Genomic DNA, 7,240 nt, shown 5'->3' with positions numbered 1-7,240 from the left:
CCAAACAAAACAAAACAAAACAACACAATTTACACAAATTCAACCAAATCAACCTCCATAATCAATTAGTCTCAAACAATAGTATTATACTAACTCAAACACAATTAACTCAAACAAAAAGCAGCAATTCAGAAACTAACCATCAACAAAATTAACTCAAACAAGCAGCAGCAATTCAGAATATCAATCCCATAACAGAAGCAGCAATGCAAAACAGAAGCAGGTAACAGAAGCAGCAATGCAAAACAGAAGCAGCTACCAGAAGCAGCAAAAAATATTCATCATGATTCATGAAGCAGCGAGCTAACAGAAGCAGCAATGCAAAACATATTCAAAATAAAAAACATCAATCCCGAAAATCAAGAAGGCAGCATAGAATAGGCGAGCTCACAGAACTTCAGAAAATCAAAATCCAAAATCATAAAGGCAGCATAGAACAGGCGAGCTCACAGAACCTCAGAAAATCAAAATCCAAAATCAAGCATAGAACAGGCGAGCTCACAGAACAAGATCAGAACCTCAGAAAATCAAAATCAAGAAGCATAGGTGAAAGAACAGAGTCTTACCAAATTCAGAAGGAGGCGGGCTCGGCCGGTGGTCGTCGGCTGCTGTCGATGGTTGTGGGTGGCGACCAACAACAGCATAACAGAATCAAGAATATCATCAACAATCCTAGACCACGGTGATAACAACAATAATTGAAGAAGAAAAATTAAAACAACAATTACAGTAAAAAAAATACCTTCTCTTCTAGAGAACAGAGGTGAGGGAGCACGACGGAAGGCTGGACGCGGCAGAACTAGAGAAGAGGTGGCCTGGACCACCGCGGAACTGGAGAAGAGGTGGCCTGGACCACCGCGGAACTGGAGAAGAGGTGGCCTGGACCGCCACGGAACTGGAGCCCAGGAGGGTGGTGCGCGGCGGAACTAGAGCAGAGGAGCAGAGCCGGCGCAGCGGAACAGCGGCTGCGCGACGGAGGAAGCACGCGAGACGAGATGCAGTAGGGACGGCAGCTTCGAGTAGTTGAGACGGCGGGGGTGATATGGCAGTGAGGCCAGGGCTGGGAGAACTGGTGAACGGGATCTAGGGGTTGGGAGGAGAGGCTTCTGTGCTTCCCCTGACTGCGACGGACGGCGGCGGTGACTCACTCCTTGCGGCTTTCGACGATCGGCGGTGAGGCTAGGGTTTCCGTTTTGGTTTCGGGAGAAGGACTGGAGACTGGAAACTGACTAGGGCCTCCTTCGATTTTTACGCGTTTTCCCCTTTTTTTTTTTTTTTTTTTTAATCCAAAACGACGTCGTTTAGCATTTCAGCCTTCAAACCAAAAACCGTTAAAAAACCGGACGGTTTTTCCGGTTCATCGGTTAACCGCCGGTTCGACCGGTTTTTTTACTAGTTTTTTGTCAGACGATTTTTGACATTACCCGGACCGGCTAGATGACCGGTTCCCGGTTATTCCGGTTGAACCGGCCGGTTCGGTTCGGTTTTCAGAACCATGTAAATAAATAAATAAATGTATTCTTTGCTTACATTATTAGTATAAGAATACTATATGCACAAAAAAAAATCAATTACTATATATATATATATATATATATTAATTATTCTACTTATTTTTAATGTATATTTTATATTTTACTATGTATTTAATATAGATGATTGATCTAGTGATTGATTTTTGTATACACATGTTTGTTATGAATATGAATGGCTTAAAAGTATTTTGTATTATTGATTAGTTTAATTATAAAAGACATAAACACATACCAAAAATAAATAAATAAATAAAAAAGGATGGAAAGAATGACTAAGATGTTAACAAAGGATGTAAGCTAAATAAAAATTGAACAAAAAAAAACTCAAGATCTTTGTGAGAAAATTGGATAGATCAAAGGAAATGCATGGTAAACCTTAACCGTCCTTAACCTCATGCATATAGTAATGAATTAATGATTATATGTTCATCGTAATTAGCAAAGCATTAAAGTTCTAAATAGAAAAAAAAAATATTATTTCAATAATAACAATTTCTTACCTTATTCATCTTCTAATCAGCAATTATTTTCACTATTGCTATCTTCTCAGAAATTGTGCTATCAATTGATGAAATATAATCTAAGCGAAAAGCAACGACAGTGACTGTTTAGAAGTAAAAAACTCGTGCCCACTTGCAGCATTGATGGTCTTGACTTTGGATTAGAACGCAAGCATGTTAATGCCATTGTTACTACATGAACTATAGCTTGAGTTTCTTTTGACTTAATGGTAAACGGATACGTGGATCCAAGAGATCTTTTACCATTATGTTTTGTTAGAAGAGTCATCTAACGAAGACGAGATTAGCTCTCTTGGGTGCCTTCCCACTAAAGTTTCCAATACCACCACTCTAAAACTATAGACGTTACAGTTTTCTGTTAGAGCCATTGTATAAGCCAACTCTGCACAACGAATAAAGAATGATCTCAATGAAATTAATTTCTCATATTCAAGAATTGATAAATCTATTTACTAAACGCATCAAAAGATTTTTTAAGAAAACTTCACCTGGTGCAAGGTACCCATATGTTCCAACTTGTAATGTCTAATTTGAAGAATCTAAGAATTCAAGATCAAGAAGTCTAGCAATTCCAAAGTATGAGATAACAACATGCAACTCTGAGTTCAACAAAATGTTGTTGCTAATGTTATTGCTTGTTTCATCTCTGTGAACTATTGACGGAAAACAATCATGACGCATGTAAGACAATGCATTAGCTGTTCCGCTAATGATATTCATCCTCTTGCTCCAACTTAGCTCCTTAGCTTCTTCATCATCCATCCTCAAGGCATAAAATAAGCTTCATCTTTCCATGTATTTGGATACCAAAAACATGCACCAATTGTGGAGACAAAAACCATGAAGCTTAACAATATTTCTATGAATGATTTGTGATAACATCTTTACTTCATTGCGGAAGCTCTTGTCAAACGATGGATTTTGTGACTCCCTTTAGTAAAGTTTCTTCAATGCAACAATTTTGCTATTTGGAAATTGCGCTCTGTACACACTGCCATAAGTTCTGATATCAAAGTCCTGTGTTGCTTTGATGATGTCTTCAAATGCAATTTTACCATGTTTGTACATGGCAATAATTATGTAAACCCATTTCGTTATAAATATACACACTCATTGCTTACTATTGTGGTGGCGCTTCTATTTTCTACCGCAGCCTATTATGTCATCATATTCCCATCCAACTGCACAATCGGCTCGGACTTAGACATGTTTTAATATAAAGTGGTTGGTGGAGTCATATTCATAGTATCCTATACCAATGTATTTTGATCTGCCGATGCTGGAGGGGTTGTAGAGATTCACGGATCTGTATTGAATGTTAATCCTTATAATGAGTTCAAATTATTGCAGCTACAGAACTTAAATCTCACTGTCTTCTCCAATTTGGTCAACCTCAATCTTTTTGGAATGAAACTTACAGGAAGCATCTCAAAAAAATTAGTACCCCACAAAACTTTCTTATCTTGATTTGTGCTTTAATAATCTTTATGATAAACTGTCTCCAACACTTTCAAACGTCACTCAACTTATAGAGTTATATGTTTCTTTCAATTCTCTTAGTGGCATCATTCCTTCTACTTTGGGAATCAAACCAAATTGAAGGTCCCATAGCAGTGAAACTAGGAATCTAACACATCTTAAATTATTGTCCCTTTCATTTAATTTACTCAATGGATCCATTTCCTCTGTTTTGGATCAATTGGAGAATTTAACATACTTAATCCAAATCAAATAAAATGTCCTATACCACTAAAATTAGAAAATTTAAAAATATTAAAGATACTATATTTTGATAATAATTTGTTGATAGGCATAATTCCTTACATTTTTAGTCGATTAAAGAATTTGACTCTTTTTTTTCGCTTAAAGTCCAACCAAGTTAGAGATTTCATACCGTTTCAACTAGGTAATTTAAACATGTTAAAAAGAATTGCATCTCTCAAACAATTCACTCGCAGTTACAATTCCTTCTACTGTGAGTCGATTGAAGAGCTTGATATATCTCAACTTAGATTTAAATCAAATTGAGGGTCCCATACCGCTATAAATAGAAAATGAGTCAACTTATATCATTGTCTCTTTCAAGCAATTCACTCAACGGTTCAATTCCTTCGTAACTCAGAATTTGATCAATCTGCGCATTTTGCATCTTTCTCATAATATGATATCTGGTATTATACCATCTAAGCTGTTTCAGTTCACGAGCTCAACCTCACTACATATTTCTAACAATCAATTGGGTGGAAACATATCATCAAAGATTGGAATTCTTGATACTTTGCGATGTAAACCTATCCAATAATAAGTTAGAATGATTAATCCCATCTTCCATGCTAAATTGTCTCAGTTTTGGAAAAAATGAGTTGAGTAATAATCTGTTAAGTGAGAATATTACTTCAAAAATCGGCTATGTCGATAAACTTGACATGAGCCACAATTTTCTTAGCAATAACGTACTTTTGGATCCGTTAATGATGTTCCTCATGTTCCTAGGACAGAATATTTTTTATTAAGTTTGGATCTTAGCTACAATAATCTCACAGGTACTTTACCTATAGACCTTACAACCATACCTCATAAATTTGTCATTCAAATTTTTTGAGTATATACAAGACGCAAAGATTTTCATACAAAATCAATGATTGGTAATACTCCAATGTCCGTCAATCCTTCTATTCAAGTTCAAAACACCAAAAGACCAGGGCATCTAGGTCTAATTGCTCTTCTTACCCGTTGTTACTTCCTCCTTGTCATTTTTGTGGGTATATTTTGTTTTATTCAATAAACAATTTGAAATGTTCATCACTTAACACAAAATATATATTTTGCTTATGTGATAAATATTCCAGATATCAAATAAAGCAAAATATACCCACAAAAATGACGAGGAGAAAGCAACAACAACGGATCGGAAGAGCAGTTAGACCTAGGTGCCTTGGTTTTTTGGTGTTTTGAACTTGAACGAAAGAGTTGTCACATTGGAGTATTACCAATCATTGATTTTGCATGAAAACATTTGCACTCTTGTGGACACTCAAAAAAACTGAATGACAATTTATACGAGGTATGGTTGCAAAGTATACAGATAAAATAACCGTAAAATTATTGTAACTAAGATCTAAACTTGATAAAGAAGATTCTGTCCCAAGAATATGAGGAACATCATTAATGGATAAGAAAGGATACGCTACTGCGAAGAAGATTGTGGCTCATATCAAGTTTATCGATATAACCAATTTTTGAAAGAATAATCCCACTTAACAGCTTATTACTCAAGTCAATTTTCCCAAAACTGAGACAGTGTAACATGGGAGATGGGATGAATTCTTCTAACTTGTTATTGGATAGATTTACATTGCAAAGAGAATCAAGACTTCCAATATCTGATGATATACCCAATTGATTGTTAAAAAGATGGAGTAAGGTAAAGCTCGTGACTGAAATAGCTTAGGTGATATTCAAATAGTTTGAGAGATGCAATTCTTTAAACATATTCAAATTACCTGGTTGAAACGTATGAAACCTCTAACTTGGTTGGACTCCAAGTCGGAAAAAAATCAAATTCTTTAATTGACCAAAAGTGAAAAGAATTGTGTCTATCAACAAATTATTATCAAAATATAGTATCCTTAATCTTTTCAAATTTTTTAATTCTAGTGGTAAAAGACATTCTATTTGGTTTGGACTAAACACAAGATGTGTTAAACTTTCTAACCGTCCTATAGCAGAGAAATTGAACCATTAAGTAAATTAAATGAAAGGGATAATAATTCAAGATGTATCAGATTTCCTAGTTTTGCTAACCTTCAATTTGGTTTGATTCAAGAGAGAGAGCAGTCGACCAAACGTAGAAGGAATAATGTTACTAAGAGAATTGAAAGAAACATATAACCCTACAAGTTGAGTGAGGTTTGAAAGTGTTAGGAACAGTTTACCATGAAGATTATTAAAGCACAAATTAAGATAAGAACGCTTTGTGAGGATACCAATTTCTTTGGGGATACTTCCTATAAGCCCCCATTCCAAAAAGATTGAGGTATATCAAATTAGAGAAGACAGTGAAATTCAAGTTCTGTAGTCCCAATAATTTGGACTCATTATAAGAATTAATATTCAATATAAATCTATCAATCTCTACAACCTTTCCAGTATCGGCATAGCTGATCCCGATCGAATAGCAATAATATAGGATACTATGAATATGACTCCACCAACCACTTTATATTAAAGCATGTCTCTTTCAATTATTGAAGGAAGACTAAAGCATTTGATGGGAGCACAAAAGTGCCACCGCAATAGTAAAAACAGCAAAGTTACTACTACACTTTCCATCAATGAGTGTATATGTTTATAATATACAATTGGCAAGAGTGAAGAGTGCCATTGTTCAACAATGTTCTCAAAGAAAGAGAGAAACATTATTATGCGTTACTGTGGAAGAACAAACAGTGAAGAAGAGGCTCTGTATAAATAAGTGAATATGCATGAGTGTACAAACAAATTTATATAACCAATGGAATGAGTGTTAAACCTGAAAGTAGCAAAACATGAACTTGTACGAAAGAACCCAAAATAGAAAGAAAGCCATCAAAATCAACGTTGAGTAATCATAATTCAAAATCAAAGGAACAGAGAATTAATGGTGTCTATAAGTCATTTTCAGAGGCACATTAAGGTACCAGGGAGAAGTTGGGTGAGGTGAAGTGAAGTGTTGAAACTTCAAACAACCACTAAAAAGAGAAAAAAGAAGACGAAGACTTTTGTTTCAATTGAACATGTGACATGGGCACATGGGACATCAGTACATGTCACATGGAATTGAATCTCTAAAGACTAATTGCTTTGAAAAAGTGATCTTCCATGCAATTTCTTATTCATTCACTTTAACTTTTGGCCATATCATTAGTTACTGGTAACATGAAAAATAAAACTAATCAATAGAAAAAAGGCAATCTATTAGATTAATTTATCATGAACTTTAGGTGAAATACTAAAATCTGTTGTGATATGGAATTAATTAAAAAAAGATACAGACACACATTCCTTACTTGTAAATTACTTTTATTATCAACAGTTCCTCTCTTTATAAATGTAACTCAATTGATAGACAGTTTGACACATGACTGATGACCACATTGAAGTCTCTCACACACCGTGCAATATAATCAAGTATTTGAAATATTT

General features: G+C 35.0%; 2 pseudogenes; both read right to left on the bottom strand.

The window, feature by feature from the left end:
• Positions 1 to 2,005: 2,005 nt before the first annotated feature.
• LOC112728246 (MDIS1-interacting receptor like kinase 2-like) lies at positions 2,006 to 3,250 on the bottom strand (annotated as a pseudogene).
• A 1,658-nt stretch (positions 3,251 to 4,908) lies between these two features.
• On the bottom strand, positions 4,909 to 6,440 carry LOC140172994 (uncharacterized; annotated as a pseudogene).
• Positions 6,441 to 7,240: the final 800 nt, after the last annotated feature.

Source organism: Arachis hypogaea, chromosome 12 (genome assembly GCF_003086295.3).
Source record: "Arachis hypogaea cultivar Tifrunner chromosome 12, arahy.Tifrunner.gnm2.J5K5, whole genome shotgun sequence".
NCBI classification, from domain to species: Eukaryota; Viridiplantae; Streptophyta; class Magnoliopsida; order Fabales; family Fabaceae; genus Arachis; species Arachis hypogaea.
The sequence above is the reverse complement of the archived record's forward strand: the minus strand, read 5'-3'. Positions and strand labels throughout refer to the sequence as shown.